Raw genomic sequence first — 18,420 nt, forward strand, 5'->3', positions numbered from 1 at the left:
TCCTCCTCACAGGCCGCCGCTCCTGGTCACTGCAGTGCCCGCTCCCCGTGCCGCCCAGCTAACAGAGGAAATCCCGGTCAGGTGACTCTGTGACGTGACCGGGATTTCCTCAGCGGCGCCGCGTCTGAGAGCAGTGCAATGACAAGCGGCCTGTCGGGCCGCTTGTCATTGCACTCTGGTGGGGCACAGCGGGCCAGGCAGGATCGGTCCGCGGGCCACATCATGCCCGCGGGCCGCCTGTTGCCCACCCCTACCGTAGAGGATGCTGGGCGCCCGTCCCAGTGCGGAAACTCTGCAAGACTTGTATATAGTTGTTGCTTACATAAGGGTTATGTTACAGTTGAAATCGGTTTTGGACCGTTACTGTTGTTGTTCATATGGTTAACTGGTTATGTATGATCCAGGTTACATGGTATGATTGGTGTGGGGTGGTATGAATCTTGTCCTTGGATTTCTAAATCCTGCCTTGTATTGTCCATCTCCTCTGGGCACAGTTCTCTAACTGAGGTCTGGAGGAGGGGCATAGAGGGAGTAGCCAGTGCACACCCATAGTCAAAGTTCTTTTTAGGTGCCCTATCTCCTGCGGAGCCCGTCTAAACCCCATGGTCCTTACGGAGTCCCCAGCATCCTCTACGGACTAGGAGAAATAGATTTACCGGTAGGTTTAAAATCTTATTTTATTTGCCATACTTGCATAATAGATTTGAGCTGTAGATAAAATACTAAACCAAAATGTATATTGACATTTTTTCCGAGTAAGAATAGCAACTATATTATAATATCATACATCTTGCTTCTGTTTTATTCTGCGTGTACATTGATGTCAGAGTTGACATTGGTAAATCTTCTAAAGACATTACACCCACGTGGTACTTATAGCATTGTGGGGCTGGAACAAGGCTGAAGCGTACTGTTTAGGAATCGAGATTGGAAAATATGCTATTGTGTGGCTCAGTCCTATAATTCTGGTAACAGGTCAGCAGCATGCAGGATTGCATGTGAGACATTATGAATGAGAGATGTGTAGACAATAATATGCCTTTCTCCTTTATAGGAAAGTTTAACATTATTCATGCTTGGCTTCGCTATCATTTCCTGCGGGAGATGGGAGATATCTGATTTTTGGGGTAGTTCCCAGGCCCAGTGCCGTAACTAGGCATTTTAGCGCTGTGTGCAAGAAACGGCATCGGAGCCCCCCCCCCCCCCCTATGTAAAATAGGGGTGTGGCTTCATGGGGAAGGGGTGTGGTCACTAAATAATACCAATACATACTACGGTGCACAGTAGTCTCCATTATTCAAATTACGCCGCACAGTAGCACCACTACACCAGGTAGAGCCCCTTTTACACATTACGGCGGACAGCATCCCCTTTTTACACATTACGACAGACAGTCCCCCTTTTTACACATTACGGCAGACAGAGTCCCCTTTTTACACATTACGGCAGACAGCGTCTCCTTTTTACAGATCACGGCAGACAGCGTCCCCTTTTTACAGATCACGGCAGACAGCGTCCCCTTTTTACACATTACGGCAGACAGCGTCCCATTTTTACACATTACCGGCAGACAGAATAGATAGATAGTTAGATAGATAGATAGATAGATAGATAGATAGATAGATAGATAGATAGATAGACAGACAGATAGATACTTACCATATTTCCCAGCTGGCTCAGGCAGTCAGGCTCCTCGGTACATGCAGTCAGGCAGATCCCGGGCAGGGGAGAAGAAGGAGGAGGGAGGGGGAGGAGGGAGCTGCAGCAGCGCAGTGTAATTGGTGGTGGCGCCACTGCAGCAGTCCCTCTCCTTCCGCATTGGCTGTCCGCCGCTGCTGTGAATGCTGGGATGAGGGAAGTGCATCCCAGCATTCACAGCAACGCCTGCCAGCCAATGCGGAAGGAGAGGGACAGCTGCAGCGGCGCCGCTACCAATTACATAGAGCAGCTGCGGCTCCAGTCCCCCTCCCTCCTCCTCCTCCGGGTCCTCCCCTGACGCCGGAGCTGCTCCTCTCCTCTTCTCCTCCAGCGCACACAGCACAGGCAGCTTGTAATGAGTCAATTTGACTCATTACAAGCCGCTGACATGGAATGCTGGCCGTTGCGCCCTCAGGGCGACTGCGCTGTGTGCCAGGCACACCTGGCACACAGGTAGTTACGGCTCTGCCCAGCCCCCCCCCCAAGAGGGGGGGGCCACCACTCCTGCGTGTCCGCTTCCTAGAGAAGTTGGCAGAATTGGGAAAATAATACGGGAATCCGAAGAGAGGGTGTGGCCTAATGACGCATTTCTACGGCAATTGTGTCTTTTAGCCCCAACCCTATGCAAATCACCAATCGCAACTTTTTCACAATGAGGGGGCAGGGCCTATTGATGCAATTGGCCCGCCCATCTCCCGGAAAGGAAATTGTTAATGTAGGTAAGTATGACATTATTGCTTATGTAATTTTAGCCAAAGTTGGTTTATTTCTGTCCTATCCCATATGGTGTCTTGTTAATGTATTAAAATCAGTTTCTATCCACAATATTTCTTTTAATGTGGTTAGAAGGGCCTGTATGTCTCAGCTCCCAGACATAGGGGTCTATTTATTAACATTATTTTTACTAAAATAATGTGAAAAATTGTGTTTTCACACCCTTTTCACATTATTTTACTATCACCTGAATGTTTTTTCATAAAAAACTGTCCAAATCCTTTAATTCACTATTTTTTAGTAACCCACATCACATTCCCCATACTTATAATGGGAAATGTGATGTGACCAAATTTACTAAAAACAAAATATGAAAAAATGCCGCAGTGTGCCCTGTGATAATCTCGCCAGCTCAGGCTGGCGAATTCACAGGGCAGCACTGCGATAATGTGGCATTTGCCCAGCTTTCTCTGCCCCTGGCAGAGAAAGCTGAGCGGGGACCGGGCAGAGTGATCAGCTATGTGTGTCCGATGGACACACAAGCTGATCACAGTGTAAAAAGTAAAAAACCCAAAAACCATACTCACCTTTCCAGGGTGCCGGTGTGCGCTGCTCCGGTGAGCGCTGCTGGTCCTCCATGTGTTGCAATGTGACCCCGGTGCAGTAAAGTGACGCTGCAAAGCGGCAGCACACTTTACAGCATCGGGGGTCACAGCAGCGCACGGGATCCGGCGCCCGGCAGCCCAGCAGAGGTAGCGCGGACCGACTCCCTGGATTGGTGAGTATATTGATCTTGTTGGGGGGTGGTCCGCGGCGTGCGGGGGTAGTCGCAACGGGGGGGGGTCAACCGGGCGGCGGCGGGTAGCAGCGATGTCGGTGGGGGCGGCGCATGCGCAGCAGGACATCGGGGTATTTTTTCCGAAAAATACCCCGATGATGCTGCGGAGTATCATCGCAGGGACAGAGCTTGACCGCAAGCTCTGTCCCTGCACGCGATAATTGATACATCCCTGCGATGTAATCAATTATCGCAGTGCGAGTTTGGGCGACTTTATCACCTGTCATCCGCATCCTGGATGCGGATGGTGATAAATAGGCCCCATAGCATTAAGAATCAAGACTTACCCCCAATCGACTAGACACAATTGTCAAACGTGGCCTATGGCACAGTGGGCATGGCTTTGCGAGCCTATTGCTATGATAAGGTGAGTATAAAATGACTTGGACACATCAGCTCAGGATTTGTGTCAGTAGTAAGTGGGGTTTAATTTATTCTGCTTATATTTTTTTTTAAATGTTCTAGATCCACACTATGGGGGTCATTCCGACTAGTGACCCGTTCGCACGCATCGGTTTGTCGCTGCGGTGCGAACGGGTCTGGAATGCGCATGCGCGGTGGGCGCACTGCGCACGCGTGTCGTTGCCTGGCAACAGGGGTCACCAGGTTACGTCGCGTCTTACGAAGAAAGCGGTCGCAGAGCCGACAGCAAGAAGAGTGACAGAAAGAAGGCGTTCCTGGGCGGATCTGGACCGTTTGGAGCCGTTTTCGGGGAGTGGAGAAGAAAACGAAGGCGCGTCCAGGAGAACGGAGGGCGGATGTCTGACGTCAAAGCCGACCCCAGCATCGCAGAGATCCGTCGCACAGGGTAAGTATGTCCAGGGCTAGTCATGTTGTGCTTGAAATTTTTTTATTTTAGCAGGGCTGCACAAGTGATCGCAGCCCTGCTAAGCTTAATTACACTCCCCCATAAGCGTGGACTAGTTGATCGCAGCAGCAGCAAAAAGTTGCTGGCTGCGATCAACTCGGAATGACCACCTATGTGCATCCTTAGTACTTAGGGGTAGGGCCAGACTGGGCTACATGGGCATAGAGAAATCTCCGGTGGGCACCACCCCTTCATCTGATGTCAGGACTGTGTAGTCAAATTATACATTGTCACTCTGTTAGAGGATCAGTTTCATGGTCTCTAATAACTGGATAAGCCTCTGTAGGGGGTGGCCACACCCCCTGTGGTAACTGGACACACCCCTTAGGCATGGGCTCCTACCCCGCATTCCTCTGGTGGGCTCTATATCCGAGACTGCTTAGAGGGCATGGCCAGGCATGTAGGGATCATGGTCATGCCCATTGTGAATGTATGCACCACTGGAGTGCCCATAGGTGACACCATCAAAGCTTAAACAGTCCTGTTTTCACTGGAATGCATAGCCTAATGATACACAGAACATCCTGGGCAGATTGTAGGTGCCATTGGCTTAGATATGACACTACGATGGACCTGTAGTGTCTGTAAGTGTATACATGCTTTGTATGTGATGTCACAGTGTATAAGGATTCATATGAATGTAGTAAATGTAAATATGCTTAGTGTGCATGAGGTTGCAGCATCTGTACAGTGGCTCAGTATATGGCTGTCACGACGGGGCCTATTCATTATCAAGGGCCAATTGGCCATGATAAGTAAGTATCCAACTCACCATGACTTGCTTGGGGGGTGGATAATAGACAATCATAGTAATACAGCTGCTGCGGGACAGCTGCCCAGAGAGCCCTGTCACAGACACTTTCACTGCTAAATACTGTGATGATCTGGGGTAATTTAGCTCGGTAGAGGGGTGTATTGGTGCAGTGTCCAGGTGCCTACTCAGGATCCAAAGACAGCCAATACATGAAAATAAAGCTTTACTGGCAGCATTCAGCATAAATGAACAGAAAATAACAAACAGCCCAGCCCCGTGCAGGGCACTATCTTATTTCTTGACCCACTCTCTATATATAGTCAGCTAGTCTGCATCACAAAGTGTCTCTCAGACTTGCCTGTTCCTTGCAGGTAAACCACACAGGCTTCGGCCTGGCTTGGCATGACAAATATAACAGTCTCTTGTAGTCTTCTCTTCTTCCTGCAGGTATGAACAGTCTTCTGACCTGGCTTTCTCGCACTCAATCTCAGTTCAAGAGTGTTCTGGTTCTCCTTGCCTCCTACAGGTAAGAACCACGGCCACCCAGCCTACTTGACTGCCTCAGCCCCACCTTGGTTCTGTACAAAGGGCAGCCTCTAGGTGTGATCACACACCCTTTTTGTTCCTTGTGTGTATCCCTCCAGCCCCGCACTAAGGGGGTAATTCCAAGTTGATCGCAGCAGGAATTTTTTTAGCAGTTGGGCAAAACCATGTGCACTGCAGGGGGAGGTGGCAGATATAACATGTGCAGAGAGTTAGATTTGGGTGGGTTATTTTATTTCTGTGCAGGGTAAATACTGGCTGCTTTATTTTTACACTGCAAATTAGATTGCAGATTGAACACACCACACCCAAATCTAACTCTCTCTGCACATGTTATATCTGCCTCTCTTGCAGTGCACATGGTTTTGCCCAACTGCTAAAAAAATTCCTGCTACGATCAACTTGGAATTACCCCCTAAATCACCTGCGTCCTAGCACAGTCCCTGCAGATACTTCCACAATACAATCTAGAAAAGTGTACAGTGCCTGGCAGTGTTATTTCTTCATTGCCCAATTCCTGTACTGTACAGAGGCAGATCTACCATTGGTGCAGCACATGCTTTGCACCAGGTCCCCTTCGACTAAGGGGCCCACTGCTGCCCAGACCAGCAATGAGTTTTCCCCTGGGCTGCTGCATGACCATTTTGTGCAAATTCAGATGATTGGCTCAGCGAAGGGAACAGGGTGGGCCCCACTGCCTGAGGAACCTGCCACTTACCTCAGGGAGGCGGGGCTGACCTTGCGTGTGTACAACCGCATCAGTTTGCCTTCTGAGACAGAAAGGGGAGTCCTACTGCCTGTCAGCGCTGATGATCATAGGCGTGTAATGCCCCTAATATTTCCAGAATCACAGCTGTCTGTGAATTAAAGGCAGCTGACGGCCGGTGTATTTGGTGCTGTCAGAGGCTGTTTGAACAAGTGCCTAGCTGAGGAAAGTACAGGGGGCGGGGCCCCCTTTCACAGACAGGGCAGTGGCTACTCTGTTCCCACTGTTGGACTCTCCTCTAGTCTCCAAACCTTCAAGTGTTCCCTGAAAACTCACCTCTTCAGACAAGCTTATCAAATTCTGGAACCGCTCACATAACCTTTAAAAACTTTCCTATCCATTTACATCCCCACTATAGAGTCCACACATATCCTCCACATCTTTTCTCTTTCTTCACTTTCCCATCCTCCTGATCCTAGTCCAACATTGCTGTGCGACCATATCATACAGCCCACCAAGAACCTTTGCAATCTGGATGGACCTTTATGCAATAGACAGCACATATCCTTATGTATCAATGCCTACTTCCCTATAGATTGTAAGCTTGCGAGCAGGGCCCTTCTACCTCTATGACTATCTGTTATTATTCAGTTTTGTTTTATCACTGTTGTTTCCACTTGCTTTTTTTTTATTTTATCACTGCTGCGCTATATAAGAAAATGTTAATAATAATAATAATAATAATAATAATTAATAATATGTGTGCAGGTGTTAATATTACAGAGTTATATACAGATGTTGCCATGTTCAGCTTTGCAGCGATGCGGCATGCTGCATTGCATCTTGCTGCATGGCGCTCCAGGCTGCGACTATTCGCAGTCAGCTATCGCCCCATTAATTCCTATGGACGTGCGTATGAGTACCCATGCGTGCATCCTAGTTTTGGGCACACTAGTCGCACCAACTATGCTGTGATGCGTACGCATAGTGCAAAGCTGAGCGTGGCTGCTTCTGTAGGCACACACCAGTGGATGACTCAAACTATGAACATCCCAGTTGTTTAACCAGTAGTGCTGGCTTATTGATAGATAGCAGGTACAGCCATACTCACTGTTACATATACACTGGAGTAGAGCTGGAGAGAATCGGGGTTTCATACAGGTCACCAGACGGTGAGTGTATACTGCAGGTGGGTAGCTGTGCGGGGATGCTGGAACAGCTTTATGGTAGGTGTTAACCAGGTCTCTCATAGGAGCTAACTAGGAGACTTCTGTTTCCCACCATTGTTACTACACAGTCTTATACAATAAAGAAATAAGAAATAATATGGCCCCTGCACATTCTCAATAATAGTGATCTTTGTGGCCATCTTGGGATAGGGCATGGTGGCTCCATGGAGGACAGGAAGACTCAGAGCCGGCCCTAACCAATATGATGCCCTAGGCAAGATTTTGTCTGGTGCCCCCTAGCACCACCGCTGGTTCCGCCTCTGACCTTGCACCTCTTTCCCAGCATCATCACCCCTCACCCATAGCAGTCCTTATTTTGGTGTTTGTACCCCCTATATTTTAAATAGGAACAGTTCGCACATTTGGTGCTCAGCCCAAAAAGGGGTGTGTTTTTGCTGGCAAAGAGCATGGTCACACAATAGTAACCCCAATTCCAATTACGCCACACAGTACTGCAACTTTATTCACATTTGATCATGCGATAGTGTCCATAATTCATAATTCATCCCACAGTAGTATCACTTTACCTTAAACGTTACTCCTCACAGTAGAGCCTTTTATTCACATTACATCACACTGAATTGCTCCTTATTCACATTACACCACACCCTATTGCTTTTTATTCACATTAGACTGACACAGTAGCGCCCTTTCTATACGCAAGGCCACATAGTAGAGCACCTTATACACATAATGCCACAGAGTAATGCCCCTTACACATATGAGACACATTATTAATGTCCTTATAAACATACTGCGCCTTACACATTATGACAACCTTTATTAATGCCCTTCTACATGTAATGTCCCTTACACATATGCCGCACATTATTAATGCCCTTATACACATAATGACACACATAGTGCCCCCTACACATTTGCTGCACATTATTAGTGCCCCTATACACATAATGACACACATACATTAGTACCCTGTTACACATATGCCGCACATTATTAATGCCCTTATACACATAATGACACACATAGTGCCCCTTACACATATGTTGCACATTGTTAACACATTTTTACATGACACACATAATGCTCCTTACACATATTCCGAACACTACTGCACAACCAACCCACTCACATGCACACAGCACTCACACTGCCACTTACACTGTGACCTCTGCCTCTGCTTGGATACAGATGTGTCCTCATAAATCTTGCCTCAATGCTAACATCGGGCACCTTTTTATATGAAAATGCATTTTATTTGCATTGCTGTGTGGCTAGGATGCAAAAGCAGATTCTGCTGATTAAAATGATATGCAGCATGCCTATATACTGTGTGATGAATGTGGCTGTATCTGCATATGAAACGCTACACACAGAATATAGGCATGCTGCATATCATTTTAATCAGCAGAAGCTGCTGATGCCCCTAGGCATATCAAATGCCCTAGGCAATTGCCTAGTTTGCCTATGCCTATGGCCGGCTCTGGGAAGACTAGAGTCTGTACAGTAGCACACTCTTCTTTCAACACCCACCTCCATCAAGGTACACCCCCCCCTGGTCTCCACACAGCCAGAACTGTGTGCAGGACTGTGTGATTGTACTCCTGTCACCCTCTCACTGTCACCCACTGCCTCTCCTTGTTGCCTCTCTCTGTCACTATGTGCCTCTCTCTGACACCCACTGCTTCTCCCTATCATCCTCTGCCTCTCCCTGTCACCAAATGGCGTGGTATATTATGAACTTGAGGTGGGTCAGATGAGGGGGGCCCAAAGTGTATTTTTGCACCTGGGCTCCAATGGTGTAACTATAATGGATGCAGCGTGTGGGGGGCCCACACCGCACATCCTACACTCATTTTGTCAATACTTACCCTCTCGAGTCCTGGGTTGGCCACAGCAGTGCTGCAGAAACCACAGTGAAAATGGCACGGTAGCCATTTTACTAGCATTTTGTGCATTCACAGCAGGAAAATCACTAGGAAAATGCCATTTTCCCAGAGATGCACATCGTTAGGGTCTCCTAGTGACCCTAGTGCCCAGAATTTATTGCTATGCTGGCTAGAGAGGAGGCGGCCTGGGCGGAGACTGCATACAGGCCTCCTCCTCTCTTGATGTGCCCCTGCTGGGCCCACCACTCACAAGTTATTAATGTGTTTAATATATTTGAATGTTTCTGTCATCTAGAGTGGTCAAAATATGAATTAAAAAAGTTATAGCAGTATATATTGCTGTGTGGAATGCAGTGTCATCCCCTGTAACCAGAGAAATGAAATTGAAGTGGGAAGGCAGAGTTCAAACAGACCAGCGATCAAGTGCCTAAGGGGGTCATTCCAAGTTGTTCGCTCTGTAAATTTTTTCGCATCGCAGCGATTTTCCGCTTAGTGCGCATGCGCAATGTCCGCAATGCGACTGCGCCAAGTAAATTTGCTATGCAGTTAGGTATTTTACTCACGGTTTTTTCTTCGGTCTGGTGATCGTAATGTGATTGACAGGAAGTGGGTGTTTCTGGGCGGAAACAGGCCGTTTTATGGGTGTGTGCAAAAAAACGCTACCGTTTCTGGGAAAAACGCGGGAGTGGCTGAAGAAACGGAGGAGTGTCTGGGCGAACGCTGGGTGTGTTTGTGACGTCAAACCAGGAACGACAAGCACTGAACTGATCGCAGATGCCGAGTAAGTCTGGAGCTACTCAGAAACTGCTAAGAGGTGTGTAATCGCAATTTTGAGAATCTTTCGTTCGCAATTTTAAGAAGCTAAGATTCACTCCCAGTAGGCGGCGGCTTAGCGTGTGCAAAGCTGCTAAAAGCAGCTTGCGAGCGAACAACTCGGAATGAGGGCCTAAATCCCTATGCTGTAGGACAGGTAGAGGCTGCTCCAGAGGTGGGGCTGCAGCGCAGTGCAAAATTCAAATAGGGGATCCTGCCACCCCAAACACTGTCAAACATGGCCGCCCGAGACTCACTGGCAGTTGGTGTGGCTCCCCTATTTGAATTTTGGAGTGTGCTGCTGCCCCACATCTGGTATTAGGCCTAACTTTTGCAATTGCGACAAGGCAGGTGTAAAAACATGCTACTGATGATGGTAACTTTTCATAAACTAGACTCACATGCTGCTGATGCTGAGGCATGCACATCTCGCTATGTGTACAACTTTTTTGTGTGTGGAATTACGCAATTTTTGCTTTACGCTATTTCTCCCCCCCAATAATTTGCGCCAGTTGTGCTTGAAACTCAGCCCCTCAACGTCCCCACTGATTCAGAGATGGACATAAGTCTGTCACAGTCGCATTGCGCGTGTTCTGCAAAGGTCTTGATATGGCAGCAACAGAGAGGATTAATTCACAAAGTGATTGACAGTCATGGACCACTTTTGAGGAATGACACAGCCTGCTAATGCGATCCAGTATGCAGTTACACAATGTCTCTGGCATCTTACTTCGTGCGGCCATGCTAAATAATCGGCTGACCTGAGACTGACACTGTGTCATTGTATGCAGCTGCCGGTACTACCATAGCCACCGGTAGCCGACTCAATATAAATCAAGGCGGTTGCGACATTTGCATATTTCACAGAGTTGCTGCATACACATTCGCAGCTGCGGTGGCATTAGCTTACATCCCTGAATCAGGCCCAAAGAACAGAGACTGAGAATAGTGGCACTGCATGTAATATAGGCACACCACTGTGTAATATAGGCATCCGGCACTGTGTGTAATATAGGCATCCGGCACTGTGTGTAATATAGGCATCCGGCACTGTGTGTAATATAGGCATCCGGCACTGTGTGTAATATAGGCATCCGGCACTGCGTGTAATACAGGCACACCACTGTGTAATATAGGCATCCGGCACTGGAAGTAATATAGGCATCCGGCACTGTGTGTAATATAGGCATCCGGCACTGCGTGTAATACAGGCACACCACTGTGTAATATAGGCATCCGGCACTGGAAGTAATATAGGCATCCGGCACTGGAAGTAATATAGGCATCCGGCACTGCGTGTAATACAGGCACACCACTGTGTAATATAGGCATCCGGCACTGGAAGTAATATAGGCATCCGGCACTGTGTGTAATATAGGCATCCGGCACTGCGTGTAATATAGGCATGTGGCACTGTGTAATATAGGCATCCGACACTGCAAGTAATATAGGCATCCGGCACTGTGTGTAATATAGGCATCCGGCACTGAGTGTAATACAGGCACACCACTGTGTAATATAGGCATCCGACACTGTGTGTAATATAGGCATCGGCACTGTGTGTAATATAGGCATGTGGCAGGTACATACCCTCCAACATGACCCGCCCCACTAGGTACAGAATGCTCTGTTTCTGGACTTCCCTCTTAATTTATTATTGCCATCACCTGTGAAGAAACAGCATTCTTATCATTTAACTAGTTCAACACAGGTGATGGAAATCATAAATTAAGAGGTAAGTCCAGAAACAGAGCATTTTGTACCTAGTGGGGCGGGTCATGTTGGAGGGTCTGCAGGTATTATATACTTGTAGAGGTAAGAAGTAACCTGGCCATGCACAGAGCTGCTGTCAAGGTGTCTTGACAGGTGACAAATTGTGTCAATAAAGTTTGTACAAACTCTGCTCCCTGCGTGCACTGAGGAGAAAAGTGTGAGAGATACACCAGCATGTAAGTGACAGTAAGCGGGGGGAGAGTGAGGGGACACTCAGCAGAGTGAGGGGACATTTACCATAAATACACAGTGAGAGGACACCCACCATAAAGACAGTGAGGGGAAACTCAGCATAATTCAAGTGAGGAGATACTCAGCATAAAGAGACTGAGAGGACACTCAGCAGAAAGAGAGTAAGGGGGCAATCAGAATAAATACAGTGAGGGGACACTCGGAATAGAGAGTGAGTGGACACTCAGCAGAGAGTAAGGGGGCACTCAGACTAAATACAGTGAGTGGACACTCGATATACAGAGGCACCTCTAAAGAAGAGAGCACGGCCACTGACATAACAGTACAGGTTGAGTATCCCATATCCAAATATTCCGAAATACAGAATCTTTTGAGTGAGAGTGAGATAGTGAAAACTTTGTTTTCTGATGGCTCAATGTACACAAACTTTGTTTAATACACAAAGTTATTAAAAATATTGTATTAAATGACCTTCAGGCTCTGTGTATAAGGTATATATGAAACATAACTGAATTTTGTGAATATACACACACTTTGTTTAACGCACAAAGTTATTAAAAATATTGGCTAAAATGACCTTCAGGCTCTGTGTATTAGGTGTATATGAAACATAAAGGCATTCTGTGCTTAGACTTAGGTCCCATCACCATGATATATCATTATGGTATGCAATTATTCCAAAATACGGAAAAATCCGATATCCAAAATACTTCTGGTCCCAAGCATTTTGGATAAGGGAGACTCAACCTGTATAATATTTGCTGTAGCAGAGTAAAAATGTCAATTGTTTCCAAATGCAATACAGTGGTTTCTTAAAGGCAACATTGTCCTCAATATATCCCAGTAAGCCTTAATAATTATGATAACCTCCTCACACTGCTTCCCCCTCTCCTCCGGACGTAGGCTATCTCTCCCCATGTTCTTGCATGTACACTACAATACACACTATATAGCTGAGGGCGGTAATCCTGTTTTCTCTAACGTCCTAGAGGATGCTGGGACTCCGTAAGGACCATGGGGAATAGACGGGCTCCGCAGGAGACATGGGCACTTTAAGAAAGACTTTGACTCTGGGTGTGCACTGGCTCCTCCCTCTATGCCCCTCCTCCAGACCTCAGTTTGATACTGTGCCCAGAGGAGCTGGGTGCATTTCAGGAGCTTTCCTGAGTTTCCTGTAAGAAAGCATTTTTGTTAGGTTTTTTATTTTCAGGGAGCCTGCTGGCAACAGACTCCCTGCATCGAGGGACTGAGGAGAGAGAAATAGACCCACTTCTCTGAGTTTCAGGGCTCTGTTTCTTAGGCTACTGGACACCATTAGCTCCAGAGGGAGCGGTACGCAGGTCTCACCCTCGCCGTCCGTCCCAGAGCCGCGCCGCCGTCCTCCTCGCAGAGCCGGAAGATAGAAGCCGGGTGAGTATGTGAGGAAAAAATCATCACAGGCGGCAGAAGACTTCAGAATCTTCACGGAGGTAACGCACAGCACTGCAGCTGTGCGCCATTGCTCCCATTCCCCTCACACACTCCGGTCACTGTAAGGGTGCAGGGCGCAGGGGGGGAGGGGGGGGTGCCCTGGGCAGCAATTTTAAACCTTTTCTATGGCATATAAGTGTATATACATGTACAGCTGGGCACTGTACATGTATATAGAGAGCCCCCGCCATAATTTTAGTTATTTTGAGCGGGACAGAAGCTCGCCACCGAGGGGGCGGGGCTTCTCCCTCAGCACTCACAAGCGCCATTTTTTCTCCACAGCACCGCTGAGAGGAAGCTCCCTGGACTCTCCCCTGCTTGACACACGGTGAAAGAGGGTTTTTAAGTAGAGGGGGGGGGGCACATAATTGGCGCAAATACATATTACAAAGCACTACTGGGTAAACATACTGTGTTTTTCCTGGGTTATATAGTGCTGGGTTGTGTGCTGGCATACTCTCTCTCTGTCTCTCCAAAGGGCCTGGTGGGGAACCTGTCTTCAGAAAAGGGCTTCCCTGTGTGTGTACGGTGTGTCGGTACGCGTGTGTCGACATGTCTGAGATTGAAGGCTCATCTAAGAAGGAGGGGGAGTGTATGAATGCTAGGTCTCCGTCAGTAGTGCCGACACCTGACTGGATGGATATGTGGAATGTTTTGAGTGCTAATGTTAATTTATTGCACAAAAGATTAGACAAAGCTGAAGCTGGGTTACAGTCAGGGAGTCAACCCATACCTGTCCCAATGTCGCCTGGACCTTCGGGGACTCAGAAGCGCCCACTATCCCAAATAGCTGACACAGATACCGACACGGACTCAGACTCCAGTGTGGACTACGAAGATGCAAAATTGCAGCCAAGGGTGGCTAAATGTATTCGATATATGATTATCGCTATAAAAGATGTTTTGCATATCACTGAGGAACCCCCTGTCTCTAACACGAGGGTACACATGTTTAAGGGAAAGAAACCAGAGGTCACCTTTCCCTCCTCACATGAGCTGAACGAATTATGCGAAAAAGCGTGGGAAACTCCAGACAAAAAACTGCAGATTCCCAAAAGGATTCTTATAACGTATCCTTTCCCGTCACAGGACAGAATACGGTGGGAATCCCCCCTGGGGTGGACAAAGCTTTAACACGCGTATAAAAAAGATAGCGCTTCCATCCCAAGATACGGCTACCCTCAAGGATCCTGCTGACCGCAAGCAGGATGTTACCTTGAAGTCCATTTACACACATTCTGGTACGTTACTCAGACCGGCTATTGCGTCGGCCTGGGTTTGTAGTGCTGTAGCAGCATGGACAGATTCCTTATCAGCGGATATTGAGACTCTTGATAAGGATACCATTTTAATGACCCTAGGGCATATAAAAGATGCTGTCTTATATATGAGAGATGCTCAAAGAGACATTAGTTTACTGGGTTCCAGGATAAACGCTATGTCTATTTTTGCTAGGCGTGGCTTATGGACCCGGCAGTGGACAGGTGATGCCGACACCAAGAGGCATATGGAGTTGTTGCCTTACAAGGGTGAGGAATTGTTCGGAGAGGGCCTATCGGATCTCTTCTCCACAGCTACGGCAGGTAAATCAAATTTTTTGCCATATATTGCCTCACAAGCTAAGAAAGCGCCTCATTATCAAATGCAGTCCTTTCGTTCCAATAAAAGCAAGAGAGCACGTGGATCGTCCTTTCTTGCCAGAAGTAAGGGCAGAGGGAAAAAGCTGCACAACACAGCTAGTTCCCAGGAACAGAAGTCCTCCCCGACCTCTGCTAAATCCACCGCATGACGCTGGGGCTCCCCTGAGGGAGTCAGCTCCTGTGGGGGCACGTCTTCGACTGTTCAGCCACGTCTGGGCACACTCACAGGTGGATCCATGGGCAATAGAAATTGTTTCGCAGGGTTACAAGCTGGAATTCGAAGAAGTGCCTCCTCGCCGGTTTTTCAAATCGGCCCTACCGAAACAACCCCTGGAAAGGGAGATAGTGTTACATGCGATTCACAAATTGTGTCTGCAACAAGTGGTGGTAGAGGTTCCCCTGCTTCAAAGAGGGCAGGGGTACTACTCAACTCTGTTTGTGGTTCTGAAACCGGACGGTTCGGTCAGACCCATTTTAAATTTAAAATCCCTGAACCTTTACTTAAAACGGTTCAAGTTCAAGATGGAATCGCTCAGGGCGGTCATCGCCAGCCTAGAAGGGGGAGATTTGTTGGTATCTCTGGACATAAAGGATGCATACCTGCATGTCCCCATATATCCTCCTCATCAGGCGTACCTGAGATTTGCGGTACAGGATTGTCATTACCAATTTCAGACGTGGCCGTTTGGGCTTTCCATGGCCCCGAGAATTTTCACCAAGGTAATGGCGGAAATGATGGTGCTCCTGCGCAAGCAGGGTGTCACAATTATCCCGTACTTGGACGATCTCCTCATAAAAGCGAGATCACGGGAGAAGTTGCTGAGCAGCGAATCACTTTCACTGAACGTGTTACAGCGACACGGCTGGATCCTCAATATTCCAAAGTCGCAGCTGAATCCTACAACTCGTCTGCCCTTCTTGGGCATGATTCTGGACACAGACCGGAAAAGGGGTTTTCTTCCGACGGAAAAAGCGCAGGAGCTCATGACTCTAGTCATAAATCTGTTGAAACCAAAACAAGTGTCAGTACATCATTGCACTCGAGTTCTGGGAAAGATGGTGGCAACATACGAAGCAATTCCATACGGCAGATTCCATGCAAGGGCCTTCCAATGGGACCTATTGGACAAATGGTCCGGCTCGCATCTGCAATGGCATCAGCGGATCACCCTGTCCCCCAGGGCCAGAGTATCTCTCCTGTGGTGGCTAAACAGTGCTCACCTTCTGGAGGGCCGCAGGTTCGGCATTCAGGACTGGATCCTGGTGACCACGGACGCGAGCCTCCGAGGTTGGGGAGCAGTCACACAGGGAAGAAATTTCCAAGGACTTTGGTCAAGTCAAGAGACTTGTCTTCACATCAACATCCTGGAACTAAGGGCCATATGCAACGCCCTACGTCAAGCGGAGATCTTACTTCGCAATCGACTAGTTCTGATCCAGTCAGACAACATCATCACAGCAGCTCATGTAAACCGCCAAGGCGGCACAAGGAGCAGAGTGGCAATGGCGGAAGCCACCAGAATTCTTCGCTGGGCGGAGAATCATGTAAGCGCTCTGTCAGCAGTGTTCATTCCGGGAGTGGACAACTGGGAAGCAGACTTCCTCAGCAGACACGATCTGCATTCGGGAGAGTGGGGACTTCATCAGGAAGTCTTCGCGCAGATTGCAAGTCGGTGGGGACTACCCCAAATAGACATGATGGCATCCCGTCTCAACAAAAAGCTACAAAGGTATTGCGCCAGGTCAAGAGACCCTCAGGCGGTAGCTGTAGACGCCCTAGTGACACCGTGGGTGTTCCAGTCGGTATATGTGTTTCCTCCTCTTCCTCTCATACCCAAGGTGTTGAGGATAATCAGAAAAAGAGGAGTGAGAACAATTCTCATTGTTCCAGATTGGCCACGAAGGACCTGGTATCCGGATCTGCAAGAAATGCTTACAGAAGATCCGTGGCCTCTTTCTCTAAGGCAGGACCTGTTAAAACAAGGTCCCTGTCTGTTCCAAGACTTACCGTGGCTGCGTTTGACGGCATGGCGGTTGAACGCCGGATCCTAGCGGAAAAGGTATTCCGGATGAGGTCATTCCTACGCTAATAAAGGCTAGGAAGGACGTGACATCTAAACATTATCACCGAATATGGAGAAAATATGTTTCTTGGTGTGAGACCAGGAATGCTCCTACGGAAGAATTCCACCTGGGCCGTTTTCTTCACTTCCTACAAACTGGAGTGAATTTGGGCCTAAAATTAGGCTCCATTAAAGTTCAGATTTCGGCCTTATCCATTTTCTTTCAAAAGGAATTGGCCTCATTACCTGAAGTACAGACTTTTGTGAAGGGAGTACTGCATATTCAGCCTCCTTTTGTACCTCCGGTGGCGCCTTGGGACCTTAACGTGGTGTTAAGTTTCCTGAAGTCACATTGGTTTGAACCACTTAAGACAGTGGAATTGAAATATCTCCCCTGGAAGGTGGTCATGTTGTTAGCCTTAGCTTCAGCTAGGTGAGTTTCGGAATTGGCGGCTTTATCACATAAAAGCCCCTATCTGGTTTTCCATATGGATAGAGCGGAATTGCGGACCCGTCCTCAATTCCTGCCTAAGGTGGTCTCGTCCTTTCATATAAACCAACCTATTGTCGTGCCTGTGGCTACGCGTGACTTGGAGGATTCCGAGTCCCTTGATGTGGTCAGGGCTTTGAAAATTTACGTGGCCAGAACGGCTAGAATCAGAAAAACAGAAGCACTGTTTGTCCTGCATGCAGCCAACAAGGTTAGCGGCCCTGCTTCAAAGCAGACTATTGCTCGCTGGATCTGTAACACGATTCAGCAGGCGCATTCTACGGCAGGATTGCCGTTACCGAAATCGGTTAAGGCCCATTCCACTAGGAAGGTGGGCTCGTCTTGGGCGGCTGCCCGAGGGGTCTCGGCACTACAGCTGTGCCGAGCTGCTACTTGGTCGGGGTCAAACACCTTTGCAAAGTTCTATAAGTTTGATACCCTGGCTGAGGAGGACCTCCTGTTTGTTCAATCGGTGCTGCAGAGTCATACGCACTCTCCCGCCCATTTGGGAGCTTTGGTATAATCCCCATGGTCCTTACGGAGTCCCAGCATCCTCTAGGATGTTAGAGAAAATAAGATGTTAAACCTACCGGTAAATCTTTTTCTCGTAGTCCGTAGAGGATGCTGGGCGCCCGTCCCAAGTGCGGACTACTTCTGCAAGACTTGTATATAGTTATTGCTTACATAAGGGTTATGTTATAGTTTCATCGGTTTTGGACCGATGCTATGTTGTTTTTTCATACTGTTAACTAGATAGTATATCACAAGTTATACAGTGT

General features: G+C 47.9%; 1 protein-coding gene across 8 annotated transcripts in view; it reads left to right on the plus strand.

Annotated features, from left to right (window-relative positions):
* Nucleotides 1-18,420, plus strand: part of RAD51AP2 (RAD51 associated protein 2) — a 286,503-nt gene that overhangs the window by 131,311 nt on the left and 136,772 nt on the right. Inside the window, exon 1 of one of the 8 annotated variants that reach the window (XM_063915362.1) lies at nt 11,913-11,962. The exons of 4 other annotated variants lie outside the window; for them this stretch is intronic. The gene's annotated coding sequence lies outside the window, so the exon portion shown is untranslated. Of the gene's footprint in view, nt 1-11,912; nt 11,963-11,988; nt 12,140-18,420 lie in introns of those variants that run through there. 3 more of the 8 variants (XM_063915359.1, XM_063915363.1, XM_063915364.1) reach the window with 3 other exon arrangements.

Source organism: Pseudophryne corroboree, chromosome 4 (genome assembly GCF_028390025.1).
Source record: "Pseudophryne corroboree isolate aPseCor3 chromosome 4, aPseCor3.hap2, whole genome shotgun sequence".
Taxonomy (NCBI): Eukaryota; Metazoa; Chordata; class Amphibia; order Anura; family Myobatrachidae; genus Pseudophryne; species Pseudophryne corroboree.